Raw genomic sequence first — 26,152 nt, forward strand, 5'->3', positions numbered from 1 at the left:
GATTTCTCACTAAGCACGAATTTAGTGCATCTTGTTAAAGTTGCAACTAAAAATGCATTCATCACTTTTCGTGGGTAATCAGTTACGCTAGGCCGTTTATAAATGGTTCACAATTTCTTGGGGCGATTCTCAGACTGAAACGAAGATTAAATCAATTTGATAGCATATTTTTTTTGGAAATGAGGTATGTTAAAAAATATATATATTCAAGCTTTGAGCCCTGAAAATACCTAAATAATATATAATTTTTTTGACATCTTAACATTGAGGAAGAAGAAATCGTGTAACATTCACCAATTCTACCCATGATTGACAACCACACTATTCAAATTCTTGGAACTTTTAGATATATTGATTAAACTCGATTAAGCAAAAACTCTTCCAGAAAGTATGTGAGGTGTGAATCCTGGATCATATTCACATACTTGAGAAACGCTGGAAAATATCATTTGTATTTTTTATTTAAGCTTATAATTTGACTTTGCAAATAATATAAATTTATTTAAAACACTTTGAGTGTTTGCAAATACTAGTTTACTAATCTGGATTATCTCCAATTAGGAGCGACTCCTAATTGGAGATAATCCAGATTATTGACCAAGTATTTGAACACACTCAAAAGGTTGTAAAATTTACTATTGTTATGTACATATGTGGAGGTCTTCACCAAAAAGTTACATTTCCAATATTGGACAAAAAATCTTTAAAATGTAAATCTGTTCTGATAACTGTATTCTAGCAACAAAACGTGACAAATCCTGTGTTAAACCAATATGAAATCATTAAATCGCACCTAAATGTAACAATTTTACAAGCTAGAGTTCCTGATTACTTAAAATCATTTATAATCCAAATGTAACGTTTTGGTGAGGACCTCCACATATATTCCATTTGGTGTAGTAAAGCATACAAGTTAAAAATAATAATGATTTAGGGTCGAGAAAAACACAACTAATGTATCATAATTTCCAAGTTTTCCTCACTACGCCCTAAACAATGGCTGTCTGGGGCGCGTCATACACTAAATGTCCGCACCAAATCCCTAATACGGGGTCGGCCAGTGACTTGGAAGTAATCGGTCTCCTTTACGGAGCGATGCTTCATCCATCATACAGGGTACTGAGTCAACAGGTGGCCAGGGTCCCGAGGGATACAGGGAGGTAGTAGTTCCGTGATCCTGTCGGATAATTCCTTTCCTGAGAAAATTGTATGGATCCTTTTTATAAGAGAGATTTATGTGAGTTATATTTTTTTGCGAATAAAAAACAGATATTGGTTTTCGAGATGTTCAATAGTATTCAAATGTTTTTATGACTTTTATAAAAATCATTTAAAAAATATGTTATTTTTTTTGCTTTTTGAATTACGGTATAAGTTGTAGATGTTATGCTTTTTTTAAACTACTGTATAAGAAGTGACTGTATAAAAAGATTCTTCGTTGATGTTTCGACATCTTACATTCTTGGCCCTCAGGTTTTATCAAATATTTGAGTAAAACTACATAAATAAAAAAAATATCTTACGCCATTTATTTATATGAGTAGCAAAAAATATTTATGATATAATAAAATAACACAATATAGTTTTTTTTTATTACATAACCTCCAAGTGACTCTGAAATCCACGGCTTATAAAACACCGCATCGTGGCCATACTTAGTGGATTCAACTATATAAGTTTTATAGCGTATACCTACTTGTGAGTGGATTTACTAAATATGTTAAAATTTACAATAATTTTATGTTATTCATTTGCCAAAGTTTTAATGCTAATTTTTAACGCCTGAGGATAGGTTGTCCAGGGTTATATTTAATAAATATTTCAGAGAAAGAACACATCGATTTTGAGTCTTCTGGGTTTTGAATCTGGGTAGCCTATTTATGTGCTTACCACTACGCTACGAAAGTATATACTTATACATAAGAAATGAATTTATGCTAAAATAAACATGTGAGATAAAACTTCGTAACGACATCCTTCACGTATATTAAATTCTTCATTTTAATTTTACTAAATCAAGAAACTTTTTTATGAGTGCAGAAAGGATAGTTGAACAAATTTCAAGGTGAATGTGGAATGTAATAGAAGCAAAAGAAGGACCGAGGAAAACTGGGCATGATCAAGTGTTATTAATACTTGAATGTGATCAGGTTAGCATTCGGGACAATCAGCGGTGAAGAATATTTGCAGAGGCAGAATTGTGTGGTGTTCTATTCTCTCTGCCTACCCCTGAGGGAAAGCGGCGTGTTGATTAGTAAGTACTGACATAGAACTGTAGTAAGAATTTCTGGTAAAAGGAACATGTGCTTAGTAACGATTTCCTTTACATAATTTAAAGTAGATTCAATTTGCATTTTATATTTAGCTTAAACAGAAATCAGATTTAAGTATTATACTGACATTTTTTGGTGGAGCTGCATTTTATATTGTAGAATAAAATAACAACTACTTAGTTTTTTTTTCTAAAAAATACAAAGTTTTTGTTTTATTCCACAAAGCGAAATCTCCATTAATAATAAATTTAATACATCTTTTATCTTTTATAGAAATGGATTTCGCCTGTCGGAATTAAGATTCTCTTTTGGTACTACAAATTTGACCTTTATTATACAAGTGTAGCTTGTTATTTCGACGAAAATGAGCAATGCACTGAATACCAATTAATCTACGACTGTTTTGGGACCAAAGCAACAACAACAATACATAAGGATAACTAAAAATAATCAGGACTCGTCTATTGTCCTTTTCCTGCGATTTCAAACACGATTTGAATATTGTTTGTTCATTCAAATATCACCCTGACATGAATTATAATTACGTTAGAAATCCGTCGCATGGCTTTATGCCTTAATCATTAACTTAGCGTCACCTAACATATTTATGAAACACGTGATACATGTTGCTCACTCCTTTCAAGAACGTCAATTTTCAGTTGTGCATGTTTTCGAAATGCCCAGAAAATGTACTATATCCCAGCAAAAGAGGCATATTTTAAACTTAATATTTACCCGGTACAGGGGAAAAAATGTTGATTTTGCATTTTGAAGAAAATGTATTTTTTTTATTTATTTTAAAAAAAAATTAATTATTTTTCAAATGTAGAAAAAACCTTCAGGTTTAACTAAAAAGATCTGTTGCACAGTAAAAAAATCAATAAGTGGCTTGATATTTATTTTTAATACATTGTGTTATATTTTTAAACTTTAAATCGTTCTCCTGAAAAATCAAGTATTTTGATTTATGACGTTCTTGAAAGGAGTGAACGATGTATGAAACGTCTGCAATAATAAACAGGAATCAGACATGATAATCCTTCAATGTAGAAAAACACGAAGAACAAATAAGTTTTTTACTACTTCTGTAGATATAACAAAATTAATATACGGATATTTCAGCCAAATGAATAAGAATAAGAAAGTCTGGGTATTTACAGAGCTTACAACCTGTCACATACTGGTTTAAGTCTTCTTCTTTTTCTTGGAGTAGGGCTTGAGGCCTGTTTATAAGAGGGATTAGCCTCCTTCGATGTCGATTCCCATTCATCAATCCATCTTTTTGGTGGTCTGCCCGAGCGTCGTCCACCTTGGGGTTGGCCTTGCAATGCAATGTGGGGGAGTAAATATAAAATCTTTTCTCAATCCAATGTAGATGGCTGTTGTGAACTCATATGTACTGTATCACGGGATTGAGTAATATATCTAGGAGTTCCGAATTTGAGTAGTTTGGTGGTCAATTACGGGTAGAATGATGAATGTTGTATGTGAATATGGAAGTCATTTTATTTACGCGCAACTAGCTTATGACAGGTTACAAGCCCAGTAAATACCCTAATTTCCTTATCCTCTTAATTTTTTATTTTATTTTATTTTCTAATGAACATAATATAAATTATGTAATATCAAATAAAGGGTGAAAGAAGACTATGGGAGTAGTGTGGTCAATCATGGGTAGATAAGTGAATTTTGCACGTGTGTAAAGTGATCACTTAACCAGCCTATGACAGATCACAATCTCTGTAAACACTTTTACTTCCATGTTCATTCATGTTAAGATGTCAAAAAGTGATTATATTTTTTATATATTCTTAAAAATATAATGTTTTTTTAACGAAACATAATTTTAAGGATTCAACCTTTCATCGGGCTGAAGACCTTACAACATATGCCTGTATATGGTTTACGGTAAAACATAATCGCTCATATAAGTACACATATTCAAGAACCTGATTGTTCAACTGTTTAAACGTTTTCACTTACAGTTCGTTTGTTGTTTTGTTTTTCACTCAAAGTACTTTGTTTTGTTTTGCAATCTTTTCATCCTTTGCAAGATTTGTGCCGCTTCTCGAAAATTGCACAAAAATGCATGCGTCATTTTTATATAATGCAAATTTCTGTTTGCTCGTACATATTCAAGGATTTGGCATTTTGAAAGTTTGCAGCTTTGAGCCGTTCGAAAGTTGTGCATTCATATGTACTTAACCTATAACTTAATGGGCCATAACCGTGATGTGTTTTTTAATACCATAAATAAACTTGTTCCTAATTCTGTTTTATAAGAAAAAACGTAAAAGAATGAGGTTTTATACGATTTTTTAGGACGTTTATATTTTGAAACGTTTAATCAAGTTTGGTGCTTAGAAAAATTTCGTTTTCTTCAAAATAAATCAGACTGCAACATTAAAAAATAAAATGTATGAAAATTCCGCAATTTCAGGAATTTCTTTAAAATGGCAGTATCGACAAAAATCAACACGAAAGAAAAAAACGTAAAAATTGTAGTTCCAAAGTAAAGCTTTATTTAAATTTTTATGATTTTAAATAATAAAAATAATAATAAAACCCTTATCCGCACCCCAATGGTGCATAAGGCACTGCTTCATATGAACGCAGTGTTATCTTGATCCTTTTACACATGAAGGAAAAGTGATCAGCCCTCCGCTTCAAGTACCAGTCCAGGGTAATATTGAATAAATATTATTGTGAAAAAATCACTTATATTTATTTGACTCCCCCTGGGAATCGAACCCGGGACCTCCAGAACGGTAGCCGAGCGTGCTGACCATTACACTACGGAGGCGGACAAAATTAATAAAATGATTTTAACAAAATGTATTTTTGTTTTATTTAATTATACTTGGAATTACCACAAATTCTTAAAATTTATTGTGACACGTGTTTTGGTGCATTCAGCATCATTATCAAAAACCGTATGTTAACTTGGGACGTTTGAAGGATGAAAACGGGATGGAAGCTGTAAACAGCAAATAAATTATGTATCAGTCACAATATGAACATAAGGGATAGTTTTAGTCATTGTACTATTGTAAATTGTAGTTTTATTTTAAAATTCTATTGTTCAAAAAATATCAATTCATGATTTTGTAAAAAAATCCATTTTAGAATTTTGAGGTTGTTGTTAAAAATAGGATTGTCTTCAATTTAATAGTTAAAGAACTATAAAAAATATGATTACTCGATTCATATTAGCTGCTTCTTGTTTTGAATTTTCGGAAAGTCATACCAATGAAAGAACTCCTACAGTCGCAATTTATGTTGTATATACTACTCAGCTGTCCAAACTCAAAACACAATAAAGGACATTTTTTTTGTAGTACGTTTTTTTGCATTTTTTGCCTAAATAGACTCTACTTGGTCCAAAAATGCGAAAAAACGTACTACAAAAAAATGTCCCTTACTGTGTTTTAAGTTTGGACAGCCGTACTGTTACCCAAGTTTTTATTTTTATTTTGTGTTTTAAGAATAAGATTTTTCATTTATTTTTTTTTATGTTGAAACAATAATGGGGTATTTTCTTGTAATTTAAAATTTTACAAATATGCATAAATTAAAAAAAAATTAAAACATGTTTTATCATCCTAGACGAGTTAAAAATGGATGATATGACATTGAAGAATACATACTTTGTATATACGTTTTTTTAATTGACCAGATACGAGTAAAGTCCAAGTTGACTATCTAGAGGTGAAAATTAATATGCAAAAAACAGGTTTCTAGCTAAATTAGATATGCCTTTGAACGCGTTAGATACGATGACAGAATAACGATCTAATATAATTAATTTACGAATTTGTTATTTCAATTTAAAATGTTGATGGCAAAAAATCGTTCTAATAATTAATTTAAAATAATTATAAAATGATAATTTATACTTTTTTTAAAATTCAATGAAAGGAATTTAAAAAAAAAATTCAGTTATAATAGATGGCGCCAAAAGCTAGTTTGTGAAAGAAGGTGTTGATTGAAGGAAAAATACAACTTTTGAAATTTTAGAAGCGTGTTTGCCAATCATAGGAGTTAAAGAATTATCATTTGAACCAGCCTATGCCCGATCAAAAGCCCTGTAAATACTCAAACATTAATTTTCATCTTTATCTTTGTTAATAGATATATAAAATCAGTAAGATAAATATTACTGATTTTACACTGTAATGTTTATTTGATATTACCCTAGACTGGTTCCTGAAGCGCAAGAGTGATCACCTTGCCTTCATGTAAGTAATGATCAAGAAAACACTGCGTCCATTCGATGCAGTGCCCTATGCGCCATTGGGCGCGGATAAGAGTTATAAGTAAGTTATCTTTGTTGATATATCAATAAATTGATATCTCATATTGTAAACATCTCCCTTGTGGATTTGTGAATGAAGATTTGTACACACTCAAAATATTTCCCATTGATTGTTGTTTCATATCTGCTAATTCTAGAGGCAATCCAGGAGCAAAGAGTAAAAATAAAATATTTTTTTTACTGTTAGTTCTACTGTTTGTTTGTCCGCCTCCGTAGTGTAATGGTCAGCACGCTTGGCCACAGTTCTGGAGGACCCGGGTTCGATTGCCAGGGGGGGTAAAATAAATATGAGTGATTTTTTCACTGTTATATTTATTCAAAATTATTACCCTGGACTGGTACCTGAAGCGGAGGGCTGATCACCTTTCCTTCATGTGTAAACGATCAAGATAACACTGCGTTTATATGACGCAGTGCCCTTTGCATCATTGGGGTGCGGATAGGGGATTTATTTTTATTTATATAGTAATTGAATAATTTTCATACACTCCAATAGTTTATTGGTAGTATTATTTTTGTAATTTACATAGGTAAATCCACATGTTATTCTTAGCAGTTTTTTTTTAAAACTATAAAATTAAAATAACTTTATATATATTAAACTTATTAAACTAATATCACTAAAGAAAAATATATATGTTTCTACATTTTTATGTCAAAAGAAATGATATTTATAATATAAATTATGTATCAAACATATTTTCTCTTCCAAACGTTTTTGACTACCCTTGCAGAGATTATCCTTAGGATACAACAATATTTTGTAAAAAAGTGAGCTTTGATAGCTTTAAAGGGACCTCCAGAACGGTAGCCGAGCGTGCTGACCATTACACTACGGAGGCGGACAAAACAACTTTAAATTATTATTTATTTAAGGCGGACAAAACTACTTTAATCGATAAAAATTGACGCCTTCGAAAAGTATTTATAAATTTACAAAGTATAATACCAACAGAATTAATGCACAAAAGAAGAAGAGCACAATTATGTATTTTTTTAAATGCCTTTATAAAGCAAGGATGAAAAAAAACGAAGAAAACTTACAAAAATCTTTACTTTATACTCTAATTTAAACGATATATATTTCAAACTATGTGATCGAGATTTTTAAGATAAATACAATACTGCGAAATCTAAATTTGTTGACTTTAACTCGAATACTGGTCATCCAAAGTCACAAAGTTCATCAAGTTTCGTGCAAGGATTTTAATATCTTTGGCGATTTAATTTATATTCGTACGTGTCGTCGAAAACGCATTGTTTAGATTATCCACCTTGAATTGAACAGTTTGGGTGTTGCATTTCCAGACGGCGATTGCATTTTAACTTGCACAATGCAACTGCATAGAACGTGAAACAAATAATAAAAACACTCGCATTTGATTGTGTTACCCACGGGACACGATTTCTATGTAACGATACAATACAAATATTTCAAAACGAGATTTGGCCAAAGTCAGGCTAGCATTTAAATGATTACGTTTTACATCTATACTACTGCTTTACATTTAGAGATATTTGCTTGATTTGATACAAGAAGGCAAAGGATGTTATGTTAAAAAAGGAGAATCGTAAATTTAATACCTTAAAGTTTTTTTAGCATAAAATTGATAAAAGGCATAGTTTAAAATTGCGTCTAACCTAACACCGTTAGAGGAGAAATATTGGATTAAGACTTTCAGAGATTTCATCTTATGGAACAGATAATTTATAAAGACTTCAGTGAAATAAGTATTTAAATGACATTTTATTTATTTTTAAGCGTTATTCGACAAGCAAATTCTTAAGACTTCTTATTTTTTCAGTAACTGAAAAGTATTTGTTTTTATATTCCAGATAAAACAATTTTTTTCTTCATATATTTACGTACTTATGGTAGGTTCACATAAAAAAATACTTTGTGGGTAATGGTAATTACCTATTCTTACTTAAAAATACAAATAAAATTCATTGCAAACATGTTATAATAATATGTATCACATAAGATTTTCGTTTTGTACTCATATTACTTTGTGAAACTGCATTTTATATAATGAAACAACAACTTATATGTTTTTAACCACTTTTTTTTTGTCGAATGACCGGACATCATCAGACTGGTCATAATGACACCAATCTATCGATGTCGGTAACAACGAAACTGGACCACTAGTTAAATGAAATAAAAGTGGAAAATACTACTGTACAAAGTTGCTATTTAATTATATGTTTTAAAATGTTTTATTTGAACACATTATGCGCATGTTTAGCAAAATATTATATGAAACACATTATTTGAACACATTGATAAAAAAATGTCAATATTCAAAATGAAACAAGGAATTACTTTGATTAAAATATCATTTTTTTTATTTAAAAAATTATCTTTCAAATTTATGTGAAAATTTGCTCGATAGCAAATAAACTATATTTAAAATAAAATCCTTCACGGGTAAGGTACTCGACAGCTCGCCTTTGTATCGAGTCGGCGGAGACCTGTTGAATTTTCATGAACGTACCTAGCCGGGTACATCGACTAGAGGCTAGAGTGCGCTGAATAGTGAATACGCCCGCCACCTTCTAGTAAAAGCTCTGCTGTTCCCCTATCGCGAGGACTTGGCTAGTTCGGGTTGTGGGTGTCGGTAGGTACTACACAGTAGGCGAGAAGAGCACTCGTAGAGCCAGTCTAGCCGTCAGCGTCGTGAAAAGCGCTACGCTACTTTACTATTCTTTATTTAAAGCAGAACAAATTCAACGCGCGTGTTTTGCTTTATTCAAATATTGAATTGAATACACTAATTTGCAACGCGCATTTGAAATTTTATTCGAAATTGGAATTTGAATCATTACGGCTAGGATTAAATACAATTACTTTTAAAGAAGAACGAATTTGAAATATGCAGAAAAGAAAAGCATATAAATAATTTTATCTATGAATTTGTAATTCAAAATGAAAATTATTATTAAAAGTGGAACAAATTTAAAAAGGCCGAAAGATATAATTTGAAGTATGTATGAATTCGAATTTTAAAATGAAAAATATTATGGCTACGTTTATATCAAAAATAGAATGAATTAAAAAGGCCGAAAAAGATAATTTGAAGTATGTATGAATTCGAATTTTAAAATGAAAAATATTATAGCTACGTTTACATTAAAAATAAAATGAATTAAAAAGGACGAAAAAGATCATTTGAAGTATCTATGAATTTGAAATTTAAAAAGAAAATTAATGTAGCTACGTTGGCATTAAAAGGAAAACAAATTAAGAAGGCCGAAAGATGTGATTTGAAGTAAATACTTCTGGAGAAAGTCGAACAAAAATTGTAAATTTTAAATTTTAAGGGCACTTACCGATTTTCTGGATACCGGGAACAAAACACTAAAACAGCGCACAGTTTATGTATGTAAAATGGTATATGAAAAATGTCTTTGTTATATTAAAACAATAAAATATAAAACTTCACAATTTGTTCATGTTTATTATTGCACTTATCAAGCTGGCGGCAGGAGAAAGTTTAGAGAGAAGCAAATTTGGTGGTGGCTCATCGTGAGAGATCCGTTTTGTGTCATCTCTCGGCTGGATACGGAATGCGTTGGAATCTTTTAAAAAATAATCCAAAAATAACGCCGCATCTGAAAAATTTTGTAACGAAAATTAGTGAAAAATACTATTGAATAGATTTGAAAATTATTTGAATATATTGAGAAAAAGCTAACGTTTGTTTATGTAATGTTAAAAAATTCGCGTTTATTTTTGGTTAAATAATGATTTTAATTTTTCTAAAACGTTTGAAATTTGATATTTAGTAAAAAAAGTTTTTTAAATGTTAAAATAAATCGCGTTCTATTTTAGTATAAAAATTAGTTTCGTATTGTAAAACGTTCGAAATTTGATGTTTTAAATAAAAGACGAAAAGAAAAAATTAAAATGTTCTAAATTTGAGTATTTGCGAGTTGAATTTGAAATTGGAAAGTCAAAAATATCGCGCCCCCGCCCGTTGCGCGCGCATCCGGGGGATAGTCAAAGAGTGGCTGTCGCTAGTCAAAAAATCTAACCAGAATGATTGTCGGCCCGCCACGTACTGAGCGCGCTCGCCGAACCGGAGGACCGTTTGCCGAAATATTCCTCACATCTCGTGTACCTGGCCAGACGCATCTATGTACATACCGCCCTAGCAGCGCTCTCACTTGCCGCTAAAAAATAATGGAGGATGAAAAAAAACAAGATGGCGACCGCGGACGGCGGGAAAGCGGCGGGGCGCGCGGTCTGCAAGAATTGTTCGCTAACCCACCACCGAAAAACGAGCGAGCCATTAAAGTGCATGGCTTAGTCCGGCGCTAGCGAGCGAATACTGCCACAGCTCAATTTCCAGGGGGAGCACATAAAGACTTGTCTTCTGCATACTAATTCTTACGGCATCCCTCATACTTGACCCCATCCCTTTACTACCCTGCTAGACACAAAAATAACAATTAAAAACGTTTAACAATAAATAAACGTTTTGTCATCTCAATAAAGATAATATATTATAAGATTAAAACCAATATTTTTAGCTTTTCCACTTTATTTTTATTTGACCAGCGACCGGGTTTCTTTGTTACCGACATCATCAGACTGGACATCACCAGTCTGATAATGTCGGTAACGAAGAAACCCGGTCGCTGGTCAAATAAAAATAAAGTGGAAAAGCTAAAAATGTTGGTTTTAATCTAATAATATATTAAAAATGCAATTCCATCACGAAGTGTCAGTGGATAATATAAATCTATCAATAAAGATAAAGAAAAATACGGATGTTTGGGTATTTACAGAGCTTACGATTTGTCATAGGCTGGTTTAAATGATAACTTTATACAGTGTTACATTCACCATTCCGAAATTTGAGTAGTGACATTTCATGTTACGAAATTTGAGTAGTGTGGTTGTTATTCATGAATAGAATAAAGGGTAAACGGATACTGAATTTAAAATAAAATATATACTTGAGAAATATATAAATGGCTCAAAAAAATATACATTCAAAACATAACCAAATTTTAAAGACTGCTTAAATTTATTTGTTAACCAAGTTACACAAAATAAAAATAATTTGATCAGCAGACTTTATGAACAGAATTATTAGTTATTTTTAGAAAAAGGTATACTTTGTGTAAAAAAATCAATGGATGCAGTCTCGATATCGAGCAGAGCGTGCTTATTATGTTCATATTCGTAAAAAAATATTTTTAAACTTTTCTTTCACTATTCTAAAAGACAGCTGATGGTCGCCAAAATTATTGGTCCCTATTTTACCAAGTATTTTTTTTTACATATAAAGGGTGTATTCTTATAAGTGAAAATAAGAAAGTTATACTTTTGAAAACAAAATGTCTTCCTTTGCCGGTATTTAATGGTCAATTGTGACGGTTTTTAAAAAGATTTGAAAGATTTCGAGCTTAGAAAACATAAAAATTTCCTTAAATGAATACGTTTTTCTTTCATGTGATTTCTATATGTCGACAAAAATATGATTTCTATATGCCAACAAACATCTTTAAATTTGAAAGAGGCATTTTAAGAAATAATATTTTTACTACCGTTTATTAGCTAATTTAAAATTTTGAGGTATTGCCCGATTGTACCGCCCTACGATTCCTGTTCAAAGTATTCGTTCTACAGCATACCATAGTACTTGCCAAAGTTCGGTGATACGCACACCATCACATACCCATGGCGCACACAAACCCCCCTACGTGGTTGCGCTTGTGTGCGTGTGTGCACAATGCACTCGCCTGCACACACTAGTGCAGGGTAGGCCTAAATTAACGAGTGCATGTCAACTACTGTCACTATGATTGATAGAACCAAGAGTCAAATAAAAATATCACGGCTTTCTATATTGCAGCATTCGCAGTAAACAAAATTACCATAGACACAACAGTATGCTAATTTCTGCGTTAACCATAGATTTAGTGTAAAACCTTGTGTGATGTCAATCTTATATAAGTACCTCTTTCAGTGAAATACGTTTTCAGGAGACACATTTCTGTTATGAACAATATTTGTAGATTTTATTCATTGACTCGGCAGTTACTTTGTGGTAATAATATTCATACATATTTAAATTCTACTTGGTAAAAACTATTCTTTTTTAATATCTATTGAAAAACTTGTCACAATAGATTTTTGAAAAATGAGGTTTTTACCACGTAAAACCAAAATTAAAATATTTGTTGTAACATGAAATATTTATGAGGTGAATATGGTTTGTAAAAGAAGAAGAGACAGACCGAGGAAAAGTTGGTATGATCAAGTATTTCAAATACTTAAATGTGGCAAGTCAGGAGTCAAAATCATCGGTGGGTATATATGAATGAGGAGATACATGAATGTGGAAGAGACGAAGATTGTTTGTAAAGGCAAATTGGAGTGGCGTTCTATTCTCTCTGCATACTCCTGCGGAGAAGCGGCGTGATGGTTAGTTTTATATATTTAGATTAACATAGGAATCGAACCCGCGAATCTAATAAGGTAGCCAAATGGGCTTACCATTCCACTACAGAGGTGGACGAAACAAATATTATATTCAAGATATTTAATAAAAAAAATACTGAAAAAAATGTGTTATCTTACTTCTTTATTATTTAAATATAATATTTAATAAAATGCTTCATTTTAAGATACTTAAGTTTTATTTCGAGTTTTTTTCATTAAATTTACAAATATTTGTGGGCAATTTTCTTTAGTAGAGTTTTCCTTGTACCAGCAAACGTTGCTTATTTCCAGTGTCATTCATCTGAGCATTTTGTGTTAATGCCCTTCTTAAAATCGATGACAACCAATTTAACAATCGTCATAACCGTAGAGCAATGACTTGTATTATAGTGTAGTGCTCGTACGTTGTTTGTACCATCATAAAAATACATATTTAGTCTTTGACATGCATCATAATTTTTGTATTAGCAACAAGAGTGAACGGGCAGTAATTCGCAGTAAAAAAAAACAACATTTTAAACCAAATACCCTGAAAAAAACAGCTGTGTCGTTAGTAAATGGTGGTTTGAATACCTTTTTAAACACCACAAATCAAAACACACGTCAATTTAATAGAGGATTAAAAAAAATGGTATCGATTTGTTTTCCAGGATTGGTAAATGATTCCATCTTTTATTTTTACTGCATCGAATACAAGTAGTGCTATATTTGATCCTAATTATTAAATACATAAAGGAAATGTGAGCAACTGAAATGAAGTAATTAAAAATATTAAAACGGAAAAAAATGTTAATTTGAAAAAAAAAAACATTATTAAGGCAAAAACGGAAAATAACGGGGCATTATATGTAATATAAATTGGAAGTGAACGTAATTGATTTATTATATGTTTGTATATATTTTTGAATTTGCATATATTTTTAATTATTATATGAAAAACAAACTATGATATACATGAGTACGAATGATATACACTGCTTAGTGAAATATATCGACGCAGTGTTATCTTGATTGTAAATTATTTGTTATCTTAGTAAAAAGTGCTTCACTTCTTTCTTATTGCATGTGCATTGTTGGTTAAGTTTTATTTTTGTATTATTTTTTACATAAAATACACGTGTTTTATGTAAAGAATAATACAATACATGCCTAAAATGCAATGAAAGAAAGATGATTAGATAAAACAAATGTTAGAATGAAATTTACTTCTTTTGATTTTGACGCCCTTGGGAATCAAACCCAAGACCTTTAGCACTGTAGCCAAACTCGCTGACTACTATTCTGCATTAATAACGACTGATTACATACAATATTTTTTTGAAGTATTTCTAAATACTATGTGAGAAACTTTGTTTGATTATTCATAAAAATGTATTTTGTTAATGTCTTAAAATACATGATGTATGTTAATCAGCCCTTAATTAAAACGTGTACCAACGTGTTGATGCACATGACTTGCTTCAGGATGTAGTGAATAAATTTTGACATGTTGAGTGGCAATCATTGACCAGTTTACTCCACTTATTTCGCCAAAAAGGTGCATGTTCTGTGCGACACTGCACTAAATAATACACGCAAAGAAAAATGCTACCCACACAACTACAAAAAAGCAAACATTTAATCCATGCTATAGTCGAATTGTGCAGTTTTGTATGGCGTAGGGCTGGTTTCCACATCAAAAGGCCCCACCTAAACTGTACTTGATGGATCAAATGGAGATATAAGCTTGTGATTTTTTATAACGTGTCTTTATTTTTTCCTTTTCCTTGATGTTATTCAGCCAATAGATACGAAATACAATGAAACTGAGTCAAAGGGTTAAGTCTACCAAATTTTGTTAGCAAGCGGTCATCGTACTGGAGACATTTTTTCTCACTGCGGTGTTGACATTAAAAGACACATCAAGCGTCATATTTCTAAGGGACTGAATTTTCAGCACAGAACATTATAAAATTTTAATAACAAATAAAACATTAAAATAATTAATGACTTTGTACGTAAATCAACCACCTCCGCCTCCGTAATGTAATGGTCAGCATGCTCGCCTACCATTTTGGAGGTCCCGGGTTCGAATCCCAGGGGGGGTCAAATAAATATAAGTGATTTTTTCACTATAATATTTATTCAATATTACCCTGGACTGCTACCTGAAGCGGATGGCTGATCATCTTTCCTTCATGTGTAAACGATCAAGATAACACTGCGTTTATATGAAGCAGTGCCCTATGCACCATTGGGGTGCGGATAAGGGTTTTTATTTATTATTATTTACGTAAATCATCTTTGGACACTAACATTGTAATGAACCAATAATGAACTTTGTTATTTTTTAAATTAAAACACGAATTAAAAAAACGTATTTCAGATTTTTTTGTACTTATGGCTACGAAAAGACATATATTGTTTTCTAAATTATATAAACATGTATACAAAATGTAAGTACATATTACTCTTTTGCTGGAAAAGTGAAACATGTAACATATGGTGATTTTGTATATTTCGCAATCATTTAGGACACATATTTATGTCCACATAGCTACCGAATTACATAAAAGTTAATAGGAACTCTCTCGAAAATTTGCAACACGTTAAGTTATGTCATATTTGAATGCAATGAGCAATAAGAATATATGGTTGAATTTAATTAAAAGTTATTATTATATATTAAAACTCAGTTTAAGCACTGTTTTCGTGAGTGCTAATCAAATGAGGAAAAGTGAAACAATTTTTTTTTCAAAAACTTTAGTATCGATCAATTGTTTTATCCGCTCTGTAGTCTCTTGGTACCTAAGTAGGTTTTTTTTTTAAATTACCTACATAACGTCCTAGTGACTCTGAATTCTACCTACGGCTTATGCAACACCGTTTATCATGACCCTACTCAGGCTTCAACTTTTTAAGTTTCATAGCCTATGCCTACTCGTGAGTGGATTTACTCTTTGTGTTTAAAGTTACTATAATTTAATGTAATTCATGAGTGAAAATTCTAGGCAAAAACACTCGCAACCTAAGTAGGTTGAAAAAGTTATGGAGGTCTTGTGTTTGATTCTCAAATAATGGCTTCTTCTTCTACAGATAGGTATCTGTGTGATGATTGGTTTGCTTCTTTTATGGTCAGTATCTACTCGTCTCTATCCTCCGCTCGTCTCTCCAAATCGGATATAAATAAATAACAGAAAGACGTTCAGTGGATAATTTTATTATATATGTATATAAATTACGAATCTGCGTACAAATGTTTTGACATTATTGAAGATTGTTTATTAGTAACATTGAAAATTGTTAATCTCAGTTATTACATAAAAATAAAATATGACTTATGTATAAAATAAATAATTAAAAGTAGGATGATCATTGAAAAAAGTATCAGAAAGTAAAAAGGTGTTTACACAAATATAAAAAAAAAACACACAGAAATTTGCACAAAAATTGTGTGTAAATATTGTTAATCACTTCCAGAACATCCTGTGTTCTAGAATATCTCCATTAAAAATATCAAAGTACTTTTTGTTTTTAATGCAAAATATTTTTATTTTTGATATGAAATGAATTGATCACCGCTTCCATAGTAATCGGTATCAGAAAAATCGCGTACTTTTGCTATATCTACAATTGCCTTAGCTTCCCGTGTTCGCCTAGGATGCAGTTCTTCTTCGTTCATTTGCCTCAGTGCAGCAGACTGTCTTGAATCTTGAACGCCATCAATTTGAGTCTCAGAGTCTTGGTCTTCGCCGTCATTTGTACCATTATCAGCATCATATTGTTCGTTTGTACTGTTTTTAATACTTTCATCTTCTGTCCCATCTTCTCCGTTTTCATCAGCGGTGTCTTCTACTTCTTCAATTTTTTCACTTTCCACATTTTTTGATTCTGTTCTTACATTACTTTTTACATTATCTGCTTCACTCGAGTCTGTTGATACGGTTTTTTCTACGACCGCTTTTTCATTTATTGTGTCTTTAGGTTTCAAATTACTCAGAGGAACTTCCAAACATTTGCCAGTCTCATTGATATTTTTTTGATCGATTCCATCAAAGGTAGCTGTATCTGACGGTTCACCAGTCTCTTCAGACGGTAATGGGGATTTCTTCATAAGGAGAACTATTGGTGTACCCTGATTATAATTTTGAACATCCGGTTTCAGCTTTTTAGTGTCCGCATTACCTGGAAAACATATCAGAAATATATATTACCAATCAACTAACTAACGCAGGAAGTGAGAAAAGAACGCCACACCAATCTGCCTTTGTAAATTATCTTCGCCTCTTCCGCTTTCATACAACTCCTCATACACAATCGTCGATTATTCTGATTCCTGACTTGACCACTACGAACTATTTGATATACTTGATCAAGTTTTCCTAAGCCTTTATCTGCCACTTTTTCTAATTCCATTTAATTTGTTTGACTAATATTTCTTCACGTATTCTATTAACATGTCCAAACTATCTGATCACATCTTTCTTAATTTTCGCGAATAAGTTTTAAATTTTAATAAAAAATTATAAGTTGTACAGTATAAATATAAACTTTTAATAATAAATACTTCTATTTTGTAATGCAAAGTCATCTAAATTATGTGCATATAAATATGTCTCATTAATTCTAGGATTCCAGTCTATGCTGCATGAATACATTACATACCTAGATTCGATTCCATATGTGTAAGCTTAGTGTTTATCATGTGTGGTGCGGAATTGACCATTTCCCATTGTCTTTCGCATAGAAATCCACTAGGCACCAATATTGTCACCTAAAATAAAAAAATACACAATTTTCAGTGAAACGTTGACGTGTAAAAATCACCAATTATTTTACAAAGTGTAATTTCATTAAAATTTACATTTTCTTTGTCTCGTTGTTAAAGTATGATTTTACTACATTTAATACCAATAACGTATATGTGCTATTAAATATGCGTACTAAGAATCAAATATACGCGAAGATAATCAGTTATGTGTTAGTAACGTAAAAATTAAAAAAAAAAGTTGTTGAAAATTAACAATTTTTTTAGCAATCAAAATTGAGTAAAGAAAATAATACATTAAACACAATGACATTATCATTTTTTTTCAAACCATGCAACACAATTTTGTGGTTTTCCAAAACAAATCACATACAAATGTTTAAAAACATAGGCTTTAATAAAGTACAATACCCAAGAATAATTTATAGTTAAAAAACTATTAAAAATGTTTAAAAAATAATTATATCTCTTTGGGAGTATGTACATATGTACCATTTATGCTCATCAAATTAAATATAGTATTAAAGTTTGAAAAAATCCATTTTGAGCGATTTTTTTTGTTGGTAAAACAAAGAAATCATTGTAAGAACAGTGTTTTTATTATTAAAATAAAATAATTTTGGTACGCTAACTTATTTTCATCAGAATAAAAGTATTTTATTTTTTTTAAATTAAATAATTTTCGTTCAAACTAGAAATAAATCGTAAGAAACCTGTTTATATTTTTTCAAATGAAATAATTCCTTTAAAACTAGAAATTCATCATAAGAAAAGTGTTATGATTTTTCGAAATTAAATAATAGGGTATTTATATTATTTTTAATCACTTCATGAAGAACCTTGTTGATAGATTGATAAAATAGAAATTCGTAATCAAATAAACAAAGTCAATTTGATGAAAACTTAATAAAACAAGTCACTTACAATGCACCCAAAAAACAACACTGAACTTGTGTAAGTCATCTTGACCGAATTCAGCAAGCACAGGTCGGCATGATTCCCTTCAAATGAGCGTAAGAATCTAGGGCGGATCTTTAAGTAGGTGATAATATAAATGATGCTGAGATATTTCTAACAATTATAATTACAGGTTGCCTCCTCGATTTGAATAGAATTTACACACGCAATGTTTCTGCGCCACATAATTACAATGCCATCATTGATATCCATGGATTTCCCATTATAATCGTTTCAAACTGTAAGCGGATGCAAAAATAGCATTAAAGTCGATATTAACATCTCAATATAGATGGTGAAAAAATGGTGGAAGATTGGACATTTAAAGGGCTTACAACCTGTAACAGGCATAAGGGATCACTAATTATACTTTATTCACCATATACAGGGTGTCCCATAATCCTACGTATTCCTTTTAAGGGGTGTTAGGCCAGCTTGTGACTCAACAAAATGAAAATATGACCTCAATAAAGTGCCTTTGTTTTCCTGATATTTCCACTTTTATGAATTTCCCGAATATCTACGGCTTAGGTCAGTTATTTTAATGCCACATTTTCAATTTTTCATATTTTTGGATTCCATTTGTTTCATAATACTGAAAAACTATTCTGTTGATCACAGTCTACTGTATAAATATTATATGTATATATTACAATGCTGGCTTGCCTTGGCGGAAAAAAAATACAAGGAATATAAGGCACTAGTTTTTTTAAATATGTAATTTTTTTAAATATAATGTAAAAAACTGGTAAAAAATTGGTAGCCCCTGAAACAGCCTCTGAACTTGATAAAATAATTATCTTTGCAACCAATAATAACTCTTAAGCTATCAGTGCTTAGTGAACATAATATCAATAACAACAAATTGCATCATGTCTAGAAATGGCAGATTTCCTTTGTGCAGCTTCCATAATTTTCTTCTATAAATAACTACGTTATTTTCAATGACACGTAAAACGTATTGTTAATAGCAGTTTACGGATAAAGAAATCTGTATCTAATTAGTTAATACGTTTTACTGACATGCAAGGTGCTAAGGAATCGATTTCCGTCTGGATTTAACCCCTACAGACCTAAATAATTGTACATGAAAATGTATAATTATTTAGGTCTGAAATCTGATGCACCGAGGTATGATTATTTATATATTTTAAGATAATCGCCATACGTAAAGCAAGTAAGTAGATTTACATAATTAAAATAACTTAATCATAATGTCTACGGGGTTCGAAGCTTACCGCTTCTTTATCAAGAATGATAAATACTAAAACACTATCTACTAAACAAAATTCAAAATGTTTATTTAGTAGATAGTGTTTTAGTATAAATCAGTCTTGATAAAGAAGCCATTACCTTCAAACCGGTAGACATTATAATTAAGTTATGTATAATAAAATATTTATAGTGATTTTAAAACGAAGTTTCATTTTACAACATTTTGAGTGTGTCCAAATACTTGTTCACAAATCTGGATTATCTCCATAATAATTATCTAATATAAGAGTTTCTGCTTAATAAAAAGCTTCTTTACATCTCTCCAATAGATGTCTCTAGTGAAGTTCTAGTGATTCAAGAAAGTTTCTAAATTGGTTCATATATATAGAACTTCCAAGAATTTGAGTAGTGTGGTTGTCAATAATGGGTAGAATTGGTGAATGTTACACGTGTGTAAAGTGATCACTTAAACCAGCCTATGACGGTCGTCAGCCCCGTAAATGCCCAGACTTCCATATTCTTCTTCATCTTTGATGAGATGTCAAAAAATAAGTTTCATTTTAATTATAAAATGGAAAATCACAATGTAAGTGCTTTAAATATAAATCAAAAGCAGATTTACGGTTAAATTTTCTAATTTCTGGGTGTACCCCACATTTTTCATATCCTGAGAGAATCATTTAAGTCATGAATTAAAATTTTTAAAATTTTCGATTTGCTTCATTCGACTCTGAACACTGTTAAACTTTATAATCATAGTTATAATTTTTGTCACATTATTTTGTAATTCTTATCTTTCTCGCTTTTTTAACACGGCATATAAATTTGCAAATTTATATGCCATGTAAAAAAACTTGACACAATCAGATCAATCAGAACATAAAATCTGGTGGTGTCAAAAGTATGGGTAATCGGAGGGCATGTATGAATAGATGTATGGATGTGAAGGAGGCGAGAAGTGTATGTCAGGATAGAAGAATGTGGTGCTCCATCCTTTCTGCCTGCCCCTGCGGAGAAACGGCGTGATGGTAGTAGTAGTAGTAGTAGTAGTAGTAGTAGTAATTTTTTTTTTAAAAAATGTCACGTAAATATTTATTTTTATTTACATATATATATATATAAATATAAAACCCTTATCCGCACCCAAATGGTGCATAGGGCACTGTCATATAAACGTAGTGTTATTTTGATCGTTTATACATGAAGGAAAGGTGATCAGCCTTCCGCTTCAGGTACCAGTCCATGGTAATTTTGAATAAATATTACAGTGAAAAAATCACTAATATTTATGAAAAAATCACTAATATTTTCATATAATATATGAAAATTTTTATGTACATACCTACAATGATAATAAATTTGATAAAAATTATAAAGGGTTATTTTCGTAAAATAGTACCTCAAGGGTGCTTCACTATGTATATATAATATAAAGTATAAATATATGTATATTGTATGTAAATGTAGTGTGTGTTTTGACTTTTTATTTTGTTTGTTATTATTTATTATAGTTTCATTTAAATAAAAAAATTAACATTGAATATTCAATAATCAATACAAAATTGTAAAATTGTTTATAATATTGCATCCTACCAATTTTTTATTTACTATCTGATTTCACGCGCAAAGGGTTTTTTATTGCGAACGAGGTAGGTACTTAAATAGGGCCGGTAAAAAACCTTCCGCTGAATGCGAGGTCCTGATTTCTTTTGATATTATTTTTTCCCGTCTATTCATGGACTATTGGTCCCCTATTGTGAGTGGTCTAGAGAACGTTTGAAGGACTGTGTGGCTGCACTTCTCTTTCTGTGCGCAAATATCACATTGTAAATCAAACGGCGTAGTGGAAAGGGTTTGAAATATCTCATGGAATTTTCTTAAATATATTATTAATTAATTAAATTATTATTTATGACAACATTTTGAGTGTGTCCAAATACTTGTTCACAAAATCAGGATTATCTGGAATTACAGGAGTTATTTTCATATTATTTTTTGACATCTCTTCGAAGATGAATAAGAGATCACTTTACACACGTGTAACATTCACCAATTCTACCCATTATTGACAACCACACTACTCAAATTCTTGGTTTTTATATTTATGAACCAATTTTGAAACATTTTTCTTGAATCACCAGAACTTCACTAGAGACATCTGTTGGTGAGATGAAAATAAATTTCTTTTGAATGATCACTTGAACCAGCCTATGACGGTCGTCAGCCCTGTAAATGCCATATTCTTCCATATTCTTCTTCATCTTTGATCATATGTCAAAAAATTATTGTTTATGACTTAAAAAAAATATATAAACAGTGATGCTTCGCACAAAGAACGATACTTACAACGAACTTTCTGTTTGTCTATCACGAAACTCACACAACGGACTGTAGCATGTTTCTCAAAGGACCCTTAATTCAGCCTGGAAGATGCTTGTAAGATGCTTCGGTAAGGAACAATACTTACCAGGAGCCAGGAAGTCAGGAGCAGTTACACAGAAATGGTGATGGACATCATGATGGTCCGAACGTTAGAATTGGATGTAGAGGAGGAGGATGTAGAATAGTTTACTGAAGAAAAGCTGATAAATCGCTCACTCCTTTCAAGAACGTCAAAAATCGTCAATTTTCAGTTGTGCATGTTTTCGGAATGTCCAGAAAATGTACTTTATCCCAGCAAAAGAGGTATATTTTTAATTTAATATTTACCCGCTACAGGGCAGAAAAAGTAATTTTTGCATTTTGAAGAAAAGGTATTGTTTAATTTAAAAAAAAATAAACTAGTTATTTTTCAAATAGAGAAAAAAACCTACAAGTTTAACCTAAAAAGATCTGTTGCACGGTAAAAAGTTCAATAAGTGGCTTGATAATTATTTTTAATAAAGTTTATTATATTTTTAAACTTTAAAAACGTTCTCCTGAAAAATCAAGTTTTATGATTTATGACGTTCTTGAAAGGAGTGAGCAAAATTACAAGCTCCAAGCACTTCTGGTATAGCAACATGATGAAGTTCAAATTGAAATCTCAACTAGTGCCTTCAAGGACATTCTGGCCAAATGACGAGAAGTTTAGGAGATTACCAACACACACTATTCAAACTCAGCAAAAGCCAACAGGATCAGCCATCTCTAAAATTACCCTTTATTCTTTTAAATTTTTTATAATTTTTTTTAAAATTTATTTTCCGGAATTGTACAGATTTACATTTAAAAAAGTATGTGAGAAACAATAGTTTTATTAACAATAAAAATTATTACATTACATTAACAAAAATAGTTGCAATAATAAACATAAAGCCAATTAAACAATTCCAACATTTTGAGTGTCCAAATAGAAATATAAGCTTAAGTAATAAAAATGAAAATGGTATTTTCTGGCGTTTCTCATGTGTGCGATTGAAATCCAGGATTTTAACCTCACATACTAATATAAGAGTTTCTGCTTAGTAAAGAGCTTCTTTACATCTCACCAATAGATGTCTCTAGTGAAGTTCTAGTGATTCAAGAACCAGGTTTCTAAATTGGTTCATATATATAGAACTTCCATGAATTTGAGTAGTGTGGTTGTCAATAATGGGCTTATGACGGTCGTCAGCCCCGTAAATGCCCAGACTTCCATATTCTTCTTCATCTTTGATGAGATGTCAAAAAATAATAAACAATTCCACATTTATGTTATTATAACTATTAAAAACATTCAGAGATAAAAAAGGGGTTTATGAAAAACAGAGAGCCTTGGAATTTTTTATCAAGAAGCTAGCAGCCGAGAAGCAAAGGATAGAATAAGAAGATTCGACCCTGCAAGCCTTGGTAGGCTTTTATAAATCTGAGTCTACTTAAAAACGATAGTATATTTTCCATGTTAAGTACCATATCTTATGCTAAAGAACATATTTTTAAATCACGTATTGTTATGGGAAAACGTCTTCTCCACCTAATCATACAAAGAAAGATTGAGGGGCAAAGAACCCAAGGACGCCGAAGGACATTATGGCTGAAAAACCTACGACAATGGTTTGGCAGAAGCACCAAATCTCTGTTCCCGAGCTGCAGCATCAAAATTGAAGATAGCCACGATGATCGCCGATCTTCGTTAGAAGTGGCACAGAATGAAGAAGAAGAAGAAGATTTTCACATAACGAACTTGCCCCTGGAATGAATTGACTACGTTATGCATAGCAATATCATACTGTATTATTAATTGAATATATAAAATTAAAATAAAAGTTGAATTTCAACATAACCTGCTTTTCTTGGTGCCATAATTACTCTAGCCCGGATAGACAAAGAGTGCGCAATAGTGACTTCATATCAATCTATTACATATTATTATCTAGGTTTCTCGACCTTTGCACACATTGCAGTAACCTTAAAATAAAATAGTTATTTTAGACCTGTTTAAAAAGACAACGTAAAATATTTCGGTAAACAAACACATAAATAAAACTTAAAATAGGATTTCAAATTGAAAATACTACAATTTATTTAAAAACATACGAACATAAGTTGTACAACTTGTTTCAGTTATCCATAAAGTCATTTAATAACAAAATTCAGTAAAAAAGCTATTTATAAGTCGATTGGGTAGATTTGATATAGATCACATCATTCGGCCGTGTTATATATTTACACATTATTATATAACATTAAACCACGAGTGTACGTCCCTCTCCAAGCACAAGAGCTCAGCCTCTTTTTTGGAGAGGCACAGCGAATCAAAATATAAAAGTTTTCCAAATGTATAAATGTATCAAATGTATTATGTTATTAATTAAAATGTAAATATATTAAATAAAAAAAAAATGTTTTATTTGATTGCATGACATAGATAAATTACTATATGATATATTTGTATATTAATAATAATTTGAGTAAAGTGAGGATATTCATTCAAACCCTTATCCGCACCCCAATGGTGCTTAGGGCACTGCATTATATAAACACAGTGTTATCTTGATCGTTAACAAACGAAGGAAAGGTGATCAGCCCTCCGCTTTAGGTACCAGTCCAGAGTAATATTGAGTAAATATTAGAGTGAAAAAATCACTTATATTTATTTGACCCCCCCTGGGAATCGAACCCGGGACCTCCAGAATGGTAGCCGACCGTGCTGACCATTACACTACGGAGGCGGACAAAATCGTCAATTTTCAGTTATGCATGTTTTCGGAATAACCAAAAAATGTACTATACATATACCAGCAAAAGAGGCATATTTTTAACTTAAATTTTTCAAATAAAGATAAAACCTTCAAACCTCAAAAGATCTGTTGCACAGTAAAAAGTTCAATAAGTGGCTTGATAATTATTTTTAAAACTTTAAACTTTAAAAAACTTTATAGTGAGGATATACATACATATTACTGTAAAATTTAAATTTGTATTTTGTGTATGGTAATAAACACATAAATAAATTGCCATTATTTTGACGGGTTATTTTGGGTCACATTGTATTGCCGTGTTATATCTAAGACTGCTAACCTTTGTCCAATACGAGTATTCTGAAAAACCAGATGTATCTCTAATGGAGAACGGTCACAATATTTACGTTCAGTACAAGACCTAGTTCTAGTTTCATAGGAGGGGTCAAATGTCACAAACTGACGGATAGTGAGCGACCGTGAAACTCATCTCCAAGTTCGCGAATGTCACGTTTAGCGAGATTCGCAAACAATAGAACTAGTGTGGACTCGTTTGGTACCATTGAGAGAAATATTGCTTAGAAGTAAGCGCATTCATACAAAGTAAATATGGTAATATCGACATGCTACTTATGAGGGTAATTACTATTCTTATTATTTTCATTTAAGTTTTACATGATAAATACCACAATTACTTCTATTGTGGTATTTATCATCTATAAATCTATTGTGACACGTGTTTCAATGCATTACGCATCATTTTCAAACACCGTATAATGAAAATGATGCAGATTACACACACACACATATGTATATACATATATATATATATATATATATATATATATATATATATATATATATATGTATATATATATATATTTATATATATATATATATATGTATATATATATATATATATATATATATATATATATATATATATATATATATATATATATATATATATATATATATATATATATATATATATATATATATATATATATATATATATGTATATATGTATATATATATATATATATA

General features: G+C 31.0%; 1 protein-coding gene across 7 annotated transcripts in view; it reads right to left on the reverse strand.

Moving 5' to 3' along the window:
• Window positions 1–10,779, reverse strand: part of br (broad-complex core protein) — a 122,642-nt gene extending 111,863 nt beyond the window's left edge. For 5 of the 7 annotated variants that reach the window (XM_088262527.1, XM_088262536.1, XM_088262533.1 and 2 more), the window contains exons 1-2: window positions 10,627–10,779; window positions 9,922–10,203 (exon numbers count right to left, since the gene is read on the reverse strand). The gene's annotated coding sequence lies outside the window, so the exon portion shown is untranslated. Of the gene's footprint in view, window positions 1–9,921; window positions 10,204–10,287; window positions 10,606–10,626 lie in introns of those variants that run through there. The other 2 variants (XM_088262528.1, XM_088262532.1) reach the window with 2 other exon arrangements.
• Between the last annotated feature and the right edge of the window lie 15,373 nt (window positions 10,780–26,152).

Source organism: Brachycentrus maculatus, unplaced genomic scaffold (genome assembly GCF_059751285.1).
Source record: "Brachycentrus maculatus isolate JH-2025_06_01 unplaced genomic scaffold, ASM5975128v1 h1tg000180l, whole genome shotgun sequence".
Lineage (NCBI taxonomy): Eukaryota > Metazoa > Arthropoda > Insecta > Trichoptera > Brachycentridae > Brachycentrus > Brachycentrus maculatus.